General features: G+C 45.4%; 1 non-coding gene across 1 annotated transcript; it reads right to left on the bottom strand.

Moving 5' to 3' along the window:
* Nucleotides 1-18295: 18295 nt before the first annotated feature.
* Nucleotides 18296-18402, bottom strand: LOC118154213 (U6 spliceosomal RNA). The gene has a single exon (XR_004744105.1). It is a non-coding gene; the product is annotated as a U6 spliceosomal RNA (small nuclear RNA).
* Between the last annotated feature and the right edge of the window lie 926 nt (nucleotides 18403-19328).

The following is a 19328-nucleotide window of genomic DNA, read 5'->3' on the forward strand; positions in this document are numbered from 1 at the left end:
GAGTCTTGTTCTGTTGCCCAGGCTGGAGTGCAATAAAACAGTATCAGCTCCCTGTAACCTCCACCTCCCAGATTCAAGTAATTCTCCTGCCTCAGCCTCACAAGTAGTTGGGATTGCAGGCTCCTGCTATCACGCCCAACTAGTTTTTATATTTTTAGTAGAGATGGAGTTTCATCAGGTTGGCCAGGCTGGTCTCCAATTCCTGACCTCAGGTGATTCACCCACCTCTGCCCCCCAATAGTGCTAGGATTACATGTGTGAGCCATTGTGCCCAGCCTAATTACAAATTTAGAAGCCTGTTTTAACCATCTAACTGAACTTGAACCAAGAAGGTGGATTGGAGATCCTTCTTCTAGTTGGAGGCACTAGAGGTGACGTGGGATGGGTGGACTTGAGATATTACTGTGGGGAGAAAACAGGTGGCAGGATTGGAATGAGAGGTGAGTGAGAGTGAGAAGGACAACATCCAGTTTACAGCTTGAGCAGTGGAGGACTGACCCGAAAGACACAGTGAAATAAGAAGAGGATTTAATGTAGGAGAAATGGTTCCAGTACCAGCCAGATAGTTTCCATGGCTGACTGAGGAATCTGACATATCTTGTCACTTGTTTATGACTTAATTTCCTCATCTGGAAAAGTGGGGATAATAATATGTCTCAAAACAGGCTGAGCACAGTGGCTCATGCCTGTAATCCCAGCACTTTGGGAGGCTAAGGCAGACGGATCACTCGAGGTCAGGAGTTCGACACCAGCCTGGCCTACATGGTGCCAAAATGGTGAAACCCCATATCTACTACAAATACAAAAAAAAAAAAAAAAAAATAGCTGGGTGTGGTGGTGGGCTCCTGTAATCCCAGCTACTTGTGATCCGCCCACCTCAGCCTCCTAAAGTGCTGGGATTGCAGGCATGAGTCACCACGGCCCGGCTTTTGTATTTCTTTAGAGAACGGGGTTTCGCCATGTTGCCCAGGCTGGTCTTGAACTCCTGGACTCAAGGGATCCGCCCACCTCGGCTTCCCAAAGTGCTGGGATTACAGGCGTGAGCTACCGCGCCCAGCCTGGTGGTTTCTCATTTTACATGAAAGCATACTTCACAGTTTTAATTAGCGAGTGGAATAACTTCAACTTGCTCACGTCGTCAGCCCTATCCGTCGTCATCAACCGCAGGATAACTAGTGAGGGAAAGGATCAAGCCGCTTCTGTGGTGACAAGGAGTCCAACATTTCTAGGGTGATCCTTACATGGGCTGGAAAATCAGGCAGCTCCCTTGGTTGCCATTAGATGTCACTCGAGACAGGCAAGCGCTTCCTCAGAGGCGGTCGTAGAACTAACTGTAAAGGAATGCGGTCCTTTGGCTCCAAAAATGGATTTGACCTCGCTGCCGGGACTCGCCGCACGAAGAGTGCCAGGAAACGCTGCTTGATGGAGCGTGGAGGGAAATATCCTATTGCACCTTATGCAATGGAAACCCTATTTCCCTGGAACCAAATCAGAATTCACGACCGAACAAGACTGCTTTCTCCCTCCCCTGCCAATCCCTAAATCTCTGTTAACCACAGGTTTCAATTCTTTGTGGTTACCAAAGAAAAGAAGTAATGTTTTCTCATTTATTTAATAAACTCTGAAACTGCATTTTCTCTGCCTTCTTGTGTGAAACACATCTTCCACTTCTGCTAGACTGTTTTTGGTTTTATGGCTCAAGGGCAGAACGTTGTGGAATTTATTCTCTTTTCACTTCTAAAACGTTTTCAGACTTAGATTGCTCATTGGCAAAGTCTGATGTCTTCCTTCCTCTCTGGTTAGCTGTATGGACATTTTGTCTTAGGAGCCAAAATGAAATAATGCACACAGTGTGTTTAGCTTAGAGTCTAAGAGAGCTCTTAAATGTTAGCTACAGCCGAGCGCAGTGGCTCACGCCTGTAATCCCAGCACTTTGGGAGGCCAAGGCAGGTGGATCACCTGAGGTCAGAAGTTCGAGACCAGCCTGGTCAACATGGGGAAACCCCATCTCTACTAAAAAGACAAAAATTAGCCATGCATGGTGGCAGGCGCCTGTAATCCCAGCTATTCAGGAAGCTGAGGCAGGAAAATCGCTTGAACTGGGGAGTGGAAGTTGCAGCAAACTGAGATTGCAGCGTTGCACTCCAGCCTATGCGACAGAGCAAGACCTAGTCTGAAAAAAAAAAAAAAAAGCAGCCAGGCGCAGTAGCTCACATCTCTAATCCCAGCACTTTAGGAGGCCGAGATGGGCAGATCAGGAGGTCGGGAGTTTGAGACCAGCCTGGCCAACATCATGAAATCCTGTCTTTACTAAAAATACAAAAAAAAAAATTATCAGGCGTGGTGGTGCACGCCTGTAGTCCCAGCTATTCCGGAGGCTGAGGCAGGAGAATAGCTTGAACCCAGGAGACAGAGGTTGCAGTGAGCACTCCACCCTGGGTGACAGAGTGAGACTCCATCTCAAAAATAAAAATGAAATAAAATAAAAAATAAATAAAAAGCTACTACTACTGCTGTTATTATTATTATATGTCTGGATCGTGATACTAAGATAATTGTCAGTTAGAACCTAGAGGAACAAGATCGGTTGCAAGTTCCCACCCCCAAGATATCCAGTCACCCCGAACCAGGCTGTCACCAGGAACAACCCCCTCCCTGAGCAGTCTGACCACAGGAGAAGGTGAGATTGTGTGGCATAATGAAAACCAATCATTTTAGTGGTAACCGGCACTCTTTACTGGCTGTGTTTTATATGACAATATAGCTAAGGGTTTTAATTGGCAAGTAGAATGTACACTCCATTAAGCCTGTCTTTAACCCTTCTATTACAAACAATACAATTAGGAGGAGAACTAACTCATACAGAATACTGACTATGTTTTAGGGCCCTGTGCTGGATACTTGGCATTTCTCAAGTAACATCCACAAACCTCAGAGTCCTTATCTATAATAATGTAGACTGTGTAAGAAATAATCGATAATGTTCATTTTCCTGTTTTCTAGAGGCTCGTTTCATTTGCAAACAGGGTAGGATTGCTTGCAAATAACTTCTAATGCTTTCTGCTTTTCCAATTCCCTCTCTTTTTTAGCCTAGCTGAGTGCTTTATGAGACTTCACTCAGTCACAAAGCCCCCAGAAGCTTACCAATACTGCCTCTGTTCTGCTCTGAGCTCCAAAGAAATCAAGCAACTTGCTTCAAAGTTCTGCCGGCAGCTTTACTGGGGCTAACAATCAACCCGTTCCTGAATCTTTGGCTCTGCTCAAGAAATCAAATCTCCATCTTCTCCCAAATTAAGACGAGCATTTGGTCTTTAGGAAAATTGAATCTCTATAAGTATCCTGAGCTAAGATCAATATAAATACCAGAACTGCCTAGCAACCAGAACGGATGTCATTACTCATTCCCTCTGATATTTAGCTGTGTCAGATGGGGAAAACCTTTTGCTTTATATAGCTGCGCTTATATAGACCCAGGCTGAAGATGAATCAGGGAAGCCACTCCAAATGCCTGTAGGATACAAGGGAAGTGGAAAATCAAGTGAAAGACAGGAGGGATCCTTCCTGATATTCTGTGCAGAGAAAATTCTTCACCAGCTTCCAGCCTGGTTTGGAAGTCATAAAAGGAGGGGCCTATGAACCACTGGCCTCCAGGTAACTGAAGAGTTAGAAATTGAACACAAATAGGTCCAGGCATGGTGGCTCATGCCTGTAATCCCAGCATTTTGGGAGGCCGAGATTGGTGGATCATGAGGTCAGAAGATCGAGACAATCCTGGCCAACATGGTGAAACCCCATCTCTACTAAATTAAAAAAAAAAAAAAATTAGCCAGAGGTGGTGGCATGCACCTGTAGTCCCAGCTACTCAGAAGGCTGAGGCAGGAGAATTGCTTGAACTGGGCAGCAGAGGTTGCAGTGAGCCAAGATTGTGCCACTGCACTCCAGCTGGGCAACAGAGCAAAAAAAAAAAGGAGAGACCATCCTGGTCAACATGGTGAAACCCTGTCTCTACTAAAAATACAAAAATTTAGCTGGGCATGGTGGCGCATGCCTGTAATCCCAGCTATTCGGGAGGCTGAGGCAGGAGAATTGCCTGAACCCAGGAGGTGGAGGTTGCGGTGAGCTGAGATCATGCCATCGCACTCCAGCCGGGGTAACAAGAGCGAAACTCCGTCTCAAAAAAAGGAAAATGAACACAAATAGAGGCCAGGCACCATGGCTCACACCTGTAATCCCAGCACTTTGGAAGGCCGAGGTGGCTGGATAACTTGAGGCCAGGAGTTTGAGATCAGCCTGGCCAACATGATGAAACCCCATGTCTACTAAAAATACAAAAATTAGCCAGATGTGGTGGCACATGCCTGTAATCCCAGCTCCTTGGGAGGCTGAGGCATGAGAATCGCTTGAACCCAGGAGGTAGAGGTTGCAGTGAGGCGAGATCATGCCACTGCACTCCAGCCTAGGCGACAGAGCAAGACTCTATCTCAAAAAAAAAAAAAAAAAAAAGAAGAAATTAAACACAAATAGAAGATGAAAGAACTTGAATGGGCTTTTATTTAGTATTAAGGGGACAAGGGCTTAGTGAACGTCTCAAAGTACAAAGTGCGATGAAATACAACCACTGTTGTTCTCCCTATTTATTGGAAACCAGAAGAATTCTAGCATAGCAAATTCAGGTTAGATCCAAGTGGGACCTTTTTGATTTTTTTTTTTAAGAGAAAAATTTACCTTTTTTATTAGTGGTATGCTTGCCTTCTTGGAAAATCTAAGCAAATCACTTAGAAAACTGTAAAACAGTAAAGTGGGCCAGTTTCAAAACATCTACATGAAATAAAATAGATACATTAACAGACATAAATACGTCTCTGTATACTCCTGTATGCACTGGAAATAGTCATTTGTATTCCAGGAATAAATCCACTTGGTCATGGTGTATAATTCTTTTAATATACTCTTATATTCAGTTTATTTGTATTTTTAAAAGATTTTTGCATCAGTATTCAGCAGATATTGGTCTGTAGTTTTATATTCTGTTAGTGTCTTTGGCTTTGATATTCGGGTAGCACTGGTCTTATAAGATGAATTTGGAAGTATTTCTTCCTCTTCAATTTTTTGGGGACAGTTTATGAATGATTGGTGTTCATTTTTCTTTAAATGTTTGAAAGAATTCACTAGTGAAGCCATATGGTCCTGGATTTTCTTTTTTGGGAGGTTTTAATTACTGTTTTAATATATTCAGATTTCCTATTTCCCCATGATTCAGTCCTGGTCAATTGTGTGTTTCTAGGAATATAAAAAATGGGACTTTTTGACATAAGAGTTAAATACTGGAATGTGTTACTGAGGTTGCAGAATGTCTTTCAGTTGAGGTGATTAGATACCTGTTTGTTTGGTAGAAGGTCAGAGACAAGGCAATAAACTCTCTAAATATATTTAATATATCATATCTAAGCTCTGTAAATCCATAATAATACATAGTGGCCAGACATGGAGGCTCATGCCTGAAATCCCAGCACTTTGGGAGGCAGGGGTGGGAGGATCGCTTGAGCCCAGGAGTTTGAGACCAGCCTGGGCAACGTGGCGAAACCCTGTCTCTACATAAAGTAGAAAAATTAGCTAGGCATGGTGGTGCCTGTGGTCCTAGCTACTTGGGAGGCCAAAGTTGGAGGATCATTTGAGCCCAGGAGGCGGAGGTTTCAGTGAGCCAAGATCATGTCACTGGACTCCAGCCTGGGTGATAAAGTGAGAACCTGCCTCAAAAAATAAAGAAATAAATATAGTTACTCTATTAACAGCGTGGCACAAGTGGCCCTGTTTATCCAATAAACAGGTGTGCCTAGGACTTCAGTGAGTTTAAATTGGTCAAGTCGATCGTAGATAAATATAAGATCTGTACATTTTACAGAACAGAAGCTGGACTCCAGCAGCCAGCAGGAGAATGCAGGAAGGAATCCTTGCTCTTTTCACATAGCCTCTGATCATTGTCTCTTCTAACCTGTCCTTGGGACCCTCTAGCAGCTGAAGGCAAAGCTATGTGACCCCAAGTATGTCTGTCCAGGAGGGAAGAAAATAATCTAAACCCTAGGGGAATGTGAGTAATGTGGGCTCGGCAAACGGGGAATGCAGGGAATGAGACCACAGTCCGCAGTGCAGATATCCAAGCCTGGCTCGCCCAGCCCGGATATCCTTCATGAAAGATGAAGCAAGGTGGCTCCTGGAGAGGGACTTTCTGCTTGGGGAGCTGTCAATTCTGCTTCTGAATCATATTGCTTTTCTGAGCCTATGTGTCTTAATATAGCTAGAAAGACTTCATCCAGTCTGGCTCAGGCTGCAGAGAACTAAATATGTTGTCAAAATACTCCTGAAACTCAGGGTCCAACAAGACCACACAGGCAGCTGTCTTTATTATCACACTGCTCTTCCTAATACTTAGCAAAATATTTGTGAGAATGCTCCCATCGCGGTACTCTTCGACATGAATTTCCCTGGGAGGTAGTTTTTTAACTCAAAGAGAAATTCTGGGAGGATACTCATATATTAGTTGCCTCAGAGGAGGAAATCCAAGAGGTAGGAGACAAGGGTGGGAGAGAGACATATTTTTCACTGTATACCTCTTTATGTCTTCTGAATTTTTTTCTTTTTTTTTTGAGATGGAGTTTCGCTGTTGTTACCCAGACTGGAGTGCAATGGCACGATCTCAGCTCACCGCAACCTCTGCTTTCTGGGTTCAAGCAATTCTCCTGCCTCAGCCTCCCGAGTAGCTGGGACTACAGGGGCACACCACCATGCCCAGCTAATTTTTATATTTTTGGTAGAGACGGAGTTTCACTTTGTTGACCAGGATGGTCTTGATCTCTTGACCTCATGATCCACCCGCCTAGACCTCCCAAAGTGCTGGGACTATAGGCGTGAGCCACTGCGCCTGGCCTGAATTTTTTTTTTGAAGACGGGGTTTCACCATATTGGTCAGGCTGGTCTCGAACTCCTGACCTCAGGTGATCCACCCACCTCAGCCTCCCACAGTGCTGGGATTACAGGTGTGAGCAACCTCGCCCAGCCTGAATTTTTTTTTTTTTTTAAGATGGAGTCTTGCTCTGTCACCCAGGCTGGAGTGCAGTGGTATTATCTCAGCTCACTACAACCTCCACCTCTCAGATCCAAGTGATTCTCCTGCTTCAGCCTCCTCGGTAGTTGGGATTATGGGCATGCACCACCACGCCTGGCTAATTTTTGTATTTTTATAGAGACGGGGTTTCACCATGTTGGCCAGGCTGGTCTCCAACTCCTGACTTCAGGTAATCCGCCTACCTCAGTCTCCTGAAGTGCAAGGATTACAGGCATGAGCCACTGTGCCCGGCCATCTTTTGAATTTTTTATGTGTATGTATTACCTATTCCAAAATAAATTTTATTTATTTGAGACAGGATCTCGCTCTGTTGCCTGGGCTGGAGTGCAGTGGCGAAGTCATGGCTCACTGTAGTCTCCGCATCCTAGGCTCAAGTGATCCTCCTACCTCAGCCTCTGAGTAGGTGGAACTACAGGTATGCACCACCACACCCCGATAATTTTTTAACTGTTTGTACAGACAGGGTCTCACTATATTGCCCGAGGTGATCTCAAGCATGGGCTCAAGCAATCCTCTTGCCTTGGCCTCCCAAAGTGCTGGGATTATAGGTGTGAGTTACCGCACCCGGGCTCCAAAATAAATTTTATTTTATTATTTTTTATTTACTTATGTTTTTTGAGGCAGAGTCTTGCTCTGTAGCCCAGGCTGGTGTGATCTTGGCTCACTGCAGCCTCCGCCTCCCTTGTTCAAGCCATTCTTATGCCTCAGTTCGTAGTCCGAGTAGCTGGGATTACAGGTGTGTGCCACCACACCCGGCTAATTTTTGTTTTTTTTAGTAGAGACAGAATTTCGCCATGTTGCCCAGGCTGGTCTCAAACTCCTGAGCTCAAGTGATCCACCTGCCTTGGCTTCCCAAAGTACTGAGATTACAGGCATGAGACACAGTTCCTGGCTTTCCAAAATAATTTTAAACATAAGGCTTATAAAATGCTGTGTGCAATTTAACTTAGCTCCTTCTCTTCCAATTAAGGGGTTTATTTCCCTCTCTTTTTCAGCTCTGTGTTTAACTAACCATCACAATGACTTCATCTACGTTTTACCACTTACTTCACATCTGCTCATGATCTCATTTAACAAGCCAACGAGAAAGTTCCATCATTATTCAAATTCTACAGACGAGGAAACTGAGGTTTAGAAAGAAGTCCCTTTGTCAGTTAAGTATCAGATCTAGAATTCAAACTTGGGTCTGTCTGACTAGCCACAGCTTGTGACCCCCACACCTTCTGCCTCAGTAGTTGTAAGAACACTGAAGAAAACTGCATCAAACACATTAGAAACTTTCTCACATGTTCCTTAGTCAACCAATTTCCTGGCTGGTCTGTGCACAGCGGGGTTTACGGCTAGCTGATCACAACCAGTTACAGATTTTTTTATTCCTTCTCCAATCTCACTGCTTCACTTGACTACCTTTTAAAAATAAATAAATAAGGCCAGGCACAGTGGTTCATGCCTGTAATCCCAGCACTTAGGGTGGCCGAGGTGGGTGGATCACCTGAGGTCAGGAATTTGAGACCACTGTGGACAACATGATGAAACCCCATCTCTACTAAAAGTACAAAAATTAGCCAGGCATGGTGGCAGGCACCTGTAATCCCAGCTACTCAGGAGGCTGAGGCAAGAGAAGCTTGAACCTGGGAGGTGGAGGTTGCAGTGAGCCGAGATCACGCCTCTGCACTCCAGCCTGGGGGACAAGAGCGAGACTCCGTCTCAACAACAACAACAAAAATAAAATAAAATAAATAATGAAAAACAATCAGCTGGGCTTGGCGGCTCATGCCTGTAATCCCAGCACTTTGGGAGGCCAAGGTGGGCAGATCATTTGAGGTCAGGAGTTCAAGACCAGCCTGATCAACATAGAGAAACCCTATCTCTACTAAAAATACAAAATTAGCTGAGCATGGTGATGCACGCCTGTAATCCCAGCTACTCTGGAGGTTGAGGCAGGAGAATCACTTGAACCCGGGAGGCGGGGGTTACAGTGAGCTGAAATCATGCCATTGCACTCCAGTCTGGCAACCAGAGTGAAACTCCATCTCAAAAATAAAAATAGCTGGGTGCAGTGGCTCACACCTGTAATTCCAGCACTTTGGGAGGCTGAGGCGGGTAGTTTACCTGAGGTTGGGAGTTTGAGACCATCCTGATCAACATGGAGAAACCCCATCTCTATTAAAAATACAAAAAATTAGCACTTCAGTCTGGGGAACAAGAGTGAAACTCCATCTCAAAAAATAAAAATAAAAAGTAACAAGCTCTAAAAGACACTAAAATAATGAAGCACATTTAATGCATGCTCTTTGACACAAAGCTGGGTTTTTAGTACACGTCTTTTCATGCTGGAGACACAAACTATTTCTGCAGGATGACTGGCTAGCCAGTCTATCAAAGTATGAGTACAAGGTCTCTGGTCCCCTACGAACAAATCCTGAGCAAGATCCCTCTTAGTGGGACACATCGTAAACATCATTCAAATGGAAAGGAAACCCTTGGCTGGCATGGTGGCTCATACCTGTAATCTCAGCACTTGGGAAGTTCAAGGCAGGCAGATCAGGAGTTTGAGACCAGCCTAACCAACATGGTGAAAATTAGCTGGGCATGGTGATGCACGCCTGTAATCCCAGCTACTTGGGAAGCCAAGGCAGGAGAATTGCTAGAACTCAGGAGGCGGAAGCTGCAGCGAGCCGTGATCGCCGCCACCCACTCCAGCCTGGGCAACAAGAGTGAAACTCCCTCTCAAAAAGGAAAAAAGAAAGAGAGAGAGAGAAAGAAAGAGAAAGAAAGGAAGAAAGAAAGAGAAAGAGAGAAAGAAAGAGAAAGAAAAAGAAAGAGAAAGAAAGAGAAACACTTTAGTTTGAGTTAGAAGACATCACCAACAGACACACCAGCCCTATTTCTTGGTTTAAGGGGAAAAGCTCTTGGGTTCAGAGCAAAGCTGTGAGAATCTTAGAGGCTCCAAGAAAGGACAAGCCCCTGCATTACTGGTAGTTTCTATGGACACAAGAAGAAAGGACAGGATTGCAATGAAAACTAACCAAGCAGCCCGCAATTCAAGAGGAGGCTACAGAAGGCCAGGTGGAATAACAGCTGATGACACATCACACACCCGCACAAAGCCTCTGTCATCCAAAGATAGAAAAGGGGGTTTACAAACAGCTATCAATTACCCCAACTTTTTGTGGTGAAAATCAAGGCAGGGATCTGGTAATCATCCTTAAATAAAGCTACCTTCTTTACGTAGCTTATTCCCACTGTTAGAGGGAGATTTTATAAGAGTGTTTTTGACATGCTTTGCAGTTCAAAAGTACCTCCGCATGCACGATTCCATCTGAGGGAGCAAGGGGCCGTCTTCCTCTAGTACTGGTATCCAATAACCTCTCTCTCTACATGTCCCAATAAGTAACTAAGTGAGGTGCGCTGCTTTGGAATAGCAGCCCCTGGAAGGCAGCAGCAAGCAGGGTTCCAGGTCTACAGGCTCTGACCGGGGTAGAACATCTGGGGACAAAGACTTGATTTCAAACACTAAGGGTCATGGTGATTTAGCATTGGCACTAGAACAAACTCTAAGACAGATTTCTCCCACTTTCAAAGTTTGCATCCATGATCCCCTCCCTTTATTTATTTACTTTTAGATGGAGTTTCATTCACTCTGCCTTGTGGGCTGGGGTGCAGTGGCACAATCTCAGCTCACTGCAACCTCCGTCTCTGGGGTTCAAACGATTCTCGTGCCTTAGCCTCCCCAGTAGCTGGGATTATAGGCATGCACCACCATGCCTAGCTAATTTTTGTATTTTTAGTAGAGACAGGGTTTCACCATGTTGGCCAGGCTGGTCTCAAACTTCTGACCTCAAGTGATCCGTCCACCTCCGTCTTCCTAAGTGTTGGGATTACAGGCATGAGCCACAGTGTCCAGCCTATTCATTTATTTTTAAAATAAATAGAAATGAGGTCTTCCTATGTTGCCCTGGCTGGTCGCCAGCTCCTGGGCTCAAGTGATCCTCCCGCTTCAGCCTCTCAAAGTGCTGGAATTGTAGGCATGAGCCACTGTGCCCGGCCAAATGTTTATTTTTTACGAATATAATTTTTCTTTCCTAAATACAACTGGTATTACAATGCTAAGTAGGACAAAAAAGTCTGTTTCGTATGTTTCTATATTTTAAATCTTTGGGTTTTTTTCCCAATCAGATAAATTTGGTTTTTATTATCTACTGGATGCTCATACTTGTGCCTGGTTACTTACTTTCTTTTCTTTCTTTCTCTTTTTTTTGAGACAGAATCTTGCTTTGTCACCAGGCGCCAGGCTGGAGTACAGTGGTGTGATCTCGGCTCACTGCGGCCTTGGCCTCCCAGGTTCAAGCAGTTCTACTGCCTCAGCCTCCTAAGTAGCTGGGATTACAGGGGCACACCACCACGCCCAGCTAATTTTTATAGTTTTTAGTAGAGACGGGTTTCACCATGTTGGCCAGGATGGTCTCAATCTCTTGACCTCGTGATCTGCACGCCTCAGCCTCCCAAAGTGCTGGGATTACAGGTGTGAGTCACCTCTCCCAGCCTCTTTTTTTTTTTAAGATGGAGTCTTGCCCTGTTGCCCAGGCTGGAGTGCAATGGCCCAATCTCAGCTCACTGCAACCTCCACCTCTGGGGTTCAAGCAAGGCAAGATTCCCCTGCCTCAGCCTCCCAAGTAGCTGGGATTACAGACGCACGCCACCGCACCCAGCTAATTTTTTGTATCTTTAGTAGAGATGGGGTTTCAAATTGGCCAGGCTGGTCTTGAACTCCTGATCTCGTGATCTGCCCGCCTTGGCCTCCCAAAGTGCTGGGATTATGGGCATAAGCCAGTTTCAATAGCATGATGAATGCAAACTTTAAAGAGGAGAGCAGGAGAACTCTCTCCGACATTTTGTGTTAGTGCCAACACGGAATCACCATTACCCTCATTTGTGGACCACAGATTTTAAAACATCTTTGGCCAAGTTGCTCCTCTGCAACCCTGGAATAGCGTGGTTGTTTATTAAGGACAAAGAAAACAAGGTTGCATACTGTACCTTCAAGTTAAGCTCAGATTTTTCCCTTCTGGTTTAGAAGCTGGAATGGCATGTTCAAATCGGCTGGGATCTCCAGGGGTGTGTGAAGCAGGCCTCTGCTCCCTAAATAAGGCGCCCACTCCTCTTGCCAGCTCAAACAGCAATGGAAAGTCAGCCTAATCTCTCCCACTGTGGAAAGGGTATAATGAATGACAAGCTTAGGGTTTATTTTCAGCTTCTACCCACAGTCCATTTATTGTGTGATCCTGAGTAAAACCACTTATCCTGGTTGTCTCACATTTCTGCCTTCCAGAACATAGATATGGTGGTGTTACATCTGCAGGGATGTCTTAAGAGGAAGAGAGGTCAGTGGTAGAAAGTCCTGTGAGGACACAAAGGGAATGTGTGGGAATTCAAGGGCTTACTACTAGAAAGGCAAATAGATCTGAACTTCAGTTTAATAAAGACATCCAAGGAGTTCTCTCTCTCTCTCTCTCTCTTTTTTTTTTTTTTTTATAAAGACGGGGTTTCACCATGTTGGTCAGGCTGGTCTTGAACTCCTGACCTGAGGTGATCCACCCGCCTTGGTCTCCAAAGTACTTGGATTACAGGCGTGAGCCACGACGCCCAGCCTCTTATTTTCTGAGATGGAGTTTCACTCTCGTTGCCCAGGCTGGAGTGCAGTGGCGCAATCTCAGCTTGCTGCAACCTCTGCCTCCTGGGTTCAAGTGATTCTCTTGCCTCAGCCTCCTGAGTATCTGGGATTACAGACCTGCAACATCCTGCCTGTCTAATTTTCGTGTTTTTTTTTCAGTAGAGATGGGGTTTCACCCTGTTGGCCAGGCTGGTCTCGAACTCCTAACCTCAGGTGATTCGCCTGCCTCAGCCTCCCAAAGTGCTGGGATTACAGGTCTGAGCCACTGCACCTGACCCATGAGCCACTGCGCCCGGCTCCAAGGAGTTCTAAAGTTCATTCACTTCTAAACCACGTGCTAACCACACCTCATGATAAAATCAAACAAAACCAAGGCAACAACTTGTGTTCCTTGGTCTTCTCTTCCAAGACGAACTGCTCGGCCACAGGGTTGTCTACTCCTGAGCAGAGGAGAACTGCTTTCCCAGGGAGGGCACCTGCATTTATTAACTGACATTGCTCACACAATCAGTGCTATGCCAACTGACCCCTGACCCCACTCCTTCACCTGGAGAAGGTGGCAAATAAGGAACAGTGACAACTTGGACATCTGACACCACCAACCTGGCAAGGGATTGTCAAAAACTAAGCAGAGGCCAGGAATGGTGGCTCATGCCTGTAATCCTAGCACTTTGGGAGGCCAAGGCAGGTAGATCACTTGGGGTCAGGATTTGGAGACCATCCTGGTCAACATGGTGAAATCCTGTCTCTACTGAAAATACAAAAATTAGCGAGGCATGGTGTTGGGTACCTGTAGTCCCAGGTACTTGGGAGGCTGAGGCAGGAGAATCACTTGAACCCCAGCGGCAGAGGTTGTAGTAAGCCGAGATAGAGCCACTGCACTCCAGCCTGGCAACAGAGCAAGACTCTATCTCAAAAACCAAACAAACAAAAACTACTAAATCTCTATTTAAAAAATTTTTATTTATTGATTTATTTTTTGAGACAGAGTTTTTGTTGGAAGACTGAATAAAAAAGGCTTCTGGCGCCAAGCACCTGGCCCGCTCTGGGGACAGTGCCAGGTAGGGAGTTTGACTGGGGTGGTATACCTTTCATTTTTTATTTTTAAAATTATAAAAAAGAGAGAGAGAGAGAGACAGAGTTTCCCTCTTTTTGCTCAGGCTAGAGTACAATGGCATGATCTTCACTCACTGCAACCTCTGCCTCCTGGGTTCAAGTGATTCTCCTGCCTCAGCCTCACAAAGTGCTGGGATTACAGGCGTGAGCCACCACACCCAGCCTTACCAATTGTTTTGAACAGGGATATCATATTCACAGGTATTGACAGCACCTCCAAACACCAGCCAGTCACACTGCAAATTCCTGCCCTTGATCTGAAAGGATCCTGGGCAAAAAGTTGCAAGTGAACTGATACAAACCCATCACTCCTCTTACACAAGGAGGAGTAACCATATGGGGAAATGACCTTCCATAGGGAAGTGCAACAGGCAACAGTTATTCCTCTGGGGGCATCTTCCTTCTCAGGGGCAACTCATCACCTCTCAGATTTGAGTGTACCCAGAAGTGTACCCATTGGGTCAGGCAGGCGATAACTGTGCTAAGCAAGAATCTTAAGACTGATGCATGAGGCTGGGCACAAGGGCTCACGCCTGTAATCCCAGTACTTCAGAAGGCTGAGGAGGGCAGATTGCTTGAGCCCAGAAGTTCGAGACCAGCCTGGGCAAAATGGCGAAACCCCATCTCTTACAAAAACTAAAAAAAATGTTAGTAGAGTGTGATGGCTCACACCTGTAGTCCCAGCTACTTGGGAGGCTGAGGTAGGAGGATTACTTGAGCCTGGGAGGTTGAGACTGCAGTGAGCCATAATTATGCCACTGCACTCCAACCTGGGCAAAAGAGCAAGACGTTGTCTCAAAATAAATAAATAATAATTTAAAAAATTAGCCGGGCGTGGTGGCACCTGCCTGTAGTCCCAGTTACTGGGGAGGCTAAGGTGGGAGGATTGCTTGAGCCCAGGAGCAGGAGGCTGCAGTGGAGCCGCAATTGTGCCACTACATTCCAGCCTGAGTGACAGAGAAAAATTCCATCTCAAAACCAACAAACAAAAAGTAGGCCAGTCATGATCATGCCTGTAATCCCAGCACTTTGGGAGGCTGAGGAGGGTAGATCACATGAGGTCAGGAGTTCGAGACCAACCTGGCTAACATGGTGAAACCCCCGTCTCTACTAAAAATACAAAGATTAGATGGACGTGGTGCTGCACACTTGTAATCCCAGCTACTTAGGAAGCTGAGATGGGAGGATCACTTGAACCAGGAGGTAGAGATTGCAGTAAGCCTAGATTGTACCCCTGCGTTCCAGTCTGGGCGACAGATTGAGACTCCCTCTCAAAATATAATAAAGAAAGAAACAAAGGAAGGAAGAAGGAAGGGAGGGAGGGAGGGAGAGAGAAAGACCAATGTACGAATGCAGTGGAGCCACAATTGTGCCACTGCACTCTAGCCTAAGCGACAGAGCAAAACCCTGTCTCTAAAAAAATTAAAAAGACAGCCAGGCGTGGTGGCTCATGCCTGTAATCCAAGCACTTTGGAGGCCAAGACAGGCAGATCACCTGAGGTCGGGAGTTCAAGACCAGCCTGACCAACATGGTGAAAAAAAAAAAAAAAAAATTAAAAAGACTGGGCACATCTTAAAAAAAAAAAAATTAAAAAGACTGGGCACTGTGGCTCATGCCTGTAATCCCAGCACTTTGGGAGGCCAAGGCGGGCAAATCACCTGAGGTCAGGAGTTTGAGACCAGCCTGACCAACATGGTGAAACCTCATCTCTACTAAAAATACAAAAATTAGCCAGGCATGGTGGCAGTTGCCTGTAATCCCAGCTACTCGGGAGGCCAAGGCAGGTAAATCGCCTGAGGTCAGGAGTTTGAGACCAGCCTGGCCAATATAGAGAAACACCAGCTCTACTAAATACAAGAAATTAGCTGGGCATGTTGGTGGGTGCCTGTAATCCTAGCTACTTGGGAGGCTGAGGCAGGAGGATTGCTTGAACCCAGGAGGCAGAGGTTGCAGTGAGCCGAGATTGTGCCATTGCACTCCAGCCTGGGCAAGAAGAGTGAAACGCTGTCTCAAAAATAAATAAATAAAAAAACAAACAAATAAATAAATTCTCAATAGCTGAAAACATCAAATCCTAGAAAAAATAGCATTCCTACAAGTGATGTTAACATGTTCTTGAACAGTTGTTGGCCAAAGATTCATTTGATGAATTTGATTTTCCTGAAATTAGGATGATTCAGATAGTTCTGATGTTAGTTCTGTTTAGAAATAAATCCAAGAACAGATTTTATATTTTATTTTCACATTGAAAATCAGTCAGATATCCTTCAGCCTCAAAGAGCGTGTTTAAGTGAAATTAAATAAGCGCTGGTAGTAAGCTGCATTTTTTTTTTTTTTGAGACAGAATCTTGCCCTGTTGCCCAGGTTGGAGTGCAACAGCATGATCTCAGCTGACTGCAACCTCTGCCTCCGGGGTTCAAAGATTCTCCAGCCTAAGCCTCCCGAATAGCTGAGATTACAGGTACCCACCACCACGCCCACATATTTTTTTTTTTTTTTTTTTAGTAGAGACAGGGTTTCACGATATTGGCCAGGCTAGTCTCAAACTCCTGACCTTGTGATCCGCCTGCCTTGGCTTCCCAAAGTGCTGGGATTACAGATGTGAGCCACCACACCCAGCCCCCTTTTTTCTTCTAGACTGGAAAAGGGTTAAAAAAAAAAAAAGACTCTGAGGCCAGGCGCAGTGGCTAACGCCTGTAATCCCAGCACTGTGGGAGGCTGAGGCAGGCGGATCACCTGAGGTCAGTAGTTCAAGACCAGCCTGGGCAACATGGTGAAACCCTGTCTGTACTAAAAATACAAAATTAGCTGGCCATGGCGGCACATGGCTGTAATCCAAGCTACTCAGGAGGCTGAAGTAGGAGAATTACTTGAACCCGGGAGGCAGAGGTTGCAGTGAGCCCAGATCGCGCCATTGCACTCCAACCTGGGCAACAAGAGCAAAACTCCACCTCAAAAAAAAAAAAAAAAATTAAAATTAAAAAGAAGACTGTGTTCTCAATTTTTTCATTTCTGAAATGTTCATAATAGTTATTATGTAAAGCACTTAGAACAGTTTGTAGTACATAGTAAACCCTACATAAGGGTTAACTATTATTGATATTATTATTATTGTATCATTATTATTACTGATAAATGTCTCATAGGACACCCCCTAGGTGGTTTTAAGGCACTCAAGAAGCTGAGTCAAAAGAATGCTTAGAAAGCACGAAGTCAGAAGTATGTGGATGACCTTGTGGGACACTGCATGAGACCCTGGAAAGCCCTTCATTCGCTCATCCATCAGTTACATGAATCTATGCCAGGCACTGCTCTCAGCACTGGGAAAACAGCAATGACCAAAATAGACACAATTTCCTGCTCGTATGAAGCTTATATCTTAGTAGAGGAAGACTGGAAATGAACAAATAAACAAACAAATGGAGCAGGCAAAGATCAGTATTCTGAAAAAATAAAAAGTCAGTATGATGGAAGCTGGGGAGCATATTAGCTTGAGAGTCGAGGGAGTCTGCTCAGAGAAGGGGACATTCTGATTCTGGAAACCTCCTGGGGAAGGCATTCCGGCTGTGGGAATAGCTGCTGCATAGGTCCTGAGGCACGAGGTATGTTGCGGGAAAAGAGAGAAGGCCAGTGTGGCTGGAGTATGTTGAGCCTGCAGGCAAGGAGTGGCAGGAAGCAAGGATGGAAACAGGAAGGGCCTGCAGGTCACATGCGACAGCTGGCCCCATGAGGGCCCCCAGTGATCCCTACTTTATTTATATTTTTGAGACATAATCTCACTCTGTTACCCAGGCTGGAGTGCAGTGGACCGATCTCGGCTCACTGCAACCTCTGCCTCCTGGGTTCAAGCAATTCTCCTGTCTCAGCCTGCTGAGTAGCTGGGACTACAGGCGCGTACCACCATGCCCAGCTAATTTTTGTATTTTTAGTAGAGATGGGGTTTCACCATGTTGGCCAGGATGGTCTCAATCTCTTGACCTCGTGATCCACCCACCTCGGTCTCCCAAAGTGCTGGGATTATAGGTGTGAGCCACCGAGCCCGGCCAGAGATGGAATTTTACCATGTTGGCCAGGCTGGTCTGGAACTCCTGACCTCAGGTGATCCACCTGCTTTGGCATGAACCACTGCGCCTGGCATAGATGTATATTGTTTAAAGCACCAAATTCCAGGGCAGTTTATTATTCAGTAATAGACTACCACTATACCATAAGAACTGGGGATTTTAGTCTAAGTATGATGGAATGCCATTTAAGTATGAAGGAATGCAGGGGAGGGTCATGACCTGACTTCTGGTGTGGAAACACCTTCTGACAGGTGAAATCTGGATAACAGGGAGCTAGAGAAGAAGCAGGGTTCTACTTAGGAGCTATTTTTTTTTTTTGTAACATGGACCGCTTCACAAATTTTCGTGTCATCCTTGTGCAGGGGCCATGCTAATCTTCTCTGTATCATCCCAATTTTAGTATATGTGCTGCCGAAGTGAGCACAACTTAGGAGCTACTAAACTAGTACAGCAGGTGTTGATGATGTCCTGGACCCAGGTCGCAGAGTTGGAAATGACAGAAATGGACAGATTAGGGTTGTAATTGGAGTTAGAGCCCACAGAACTTGCTGACAGTTTCATATGATAAGGGAGGCAAGGGAAGAAATCAAAGATGCCAGGTTTGGCTGAAGCAACTGGGTATTCAGCAGTGCCATTTCCTGCCAAGGAGAGACAGCTGGGATTACAGGTGGCCGCCACCACACCAGCCTGTTTTTTTTTTTTTTTTTTTAAAGACAGGGTCTTGCTCTGTTGCCTGGGTTGGAGTGTATTGGAGCTGTTATAGCTCACTGTGGCCTCCAACTCCTGGTGTCAAGCAATCTTCCTGCCTCAGCCTCTTAGAAAAAAGTATTTCTTTTTCTGTTTTTTTTTTTTTTTTTTTGAGATGGAGTTTCCCTCTTGTTGCCCAGGCTGGAGCGCAATGACGCAATCTTGGCTCACCACAACCTCTGCCTCCCAGGTTCAAGTGATTCTCCTGCCTCAGCCTCCTGAGTAGCTGGGATTACAGGCATGTGTCACCCTGCCTGGCTAATTATATATTTTTAGTAGAGATGGGGTTTCTCCATGTTGGTCAGGCTGGTCTTGAATTCCCGACCTCAGGTGATCTGCCCCTGAGGCCTTTGGCCTCCCAAAGTACTGGGATTACAGGTGTGAACCACTGCACCTGACCAAAAGAAAAAGTATTTATTTTATTTTTTATTTTTAAATTTTTTTCCCTCCCCCCAAGAAAAAGTATTTCTAAAGCAGAGAAGGGTGAGCCAAAAATAGCTGTAACTTTCAGGAAGCATGTCTGTTACCGTACAAGGTCCTGACCTGTCACTGACACAGAGTGCTCATCTGTACGATGTTTTACTGCTTCCCGAATACTCTCCA

The sequence above is a fragment of the Callithrix jacchus genome, chromosome 5 (assembly GCF_049354715.1).
Source record: "Callithrix jacchus isolate 240 chromosome 5, calJac240_pri, whole genome shotgun sequence".
Lineage (NCBI taxonomy): Eukaryota > Metazoa > Chordata > Mammalia > Primates > Cebidae > Callithrix > Callithrix jacchus.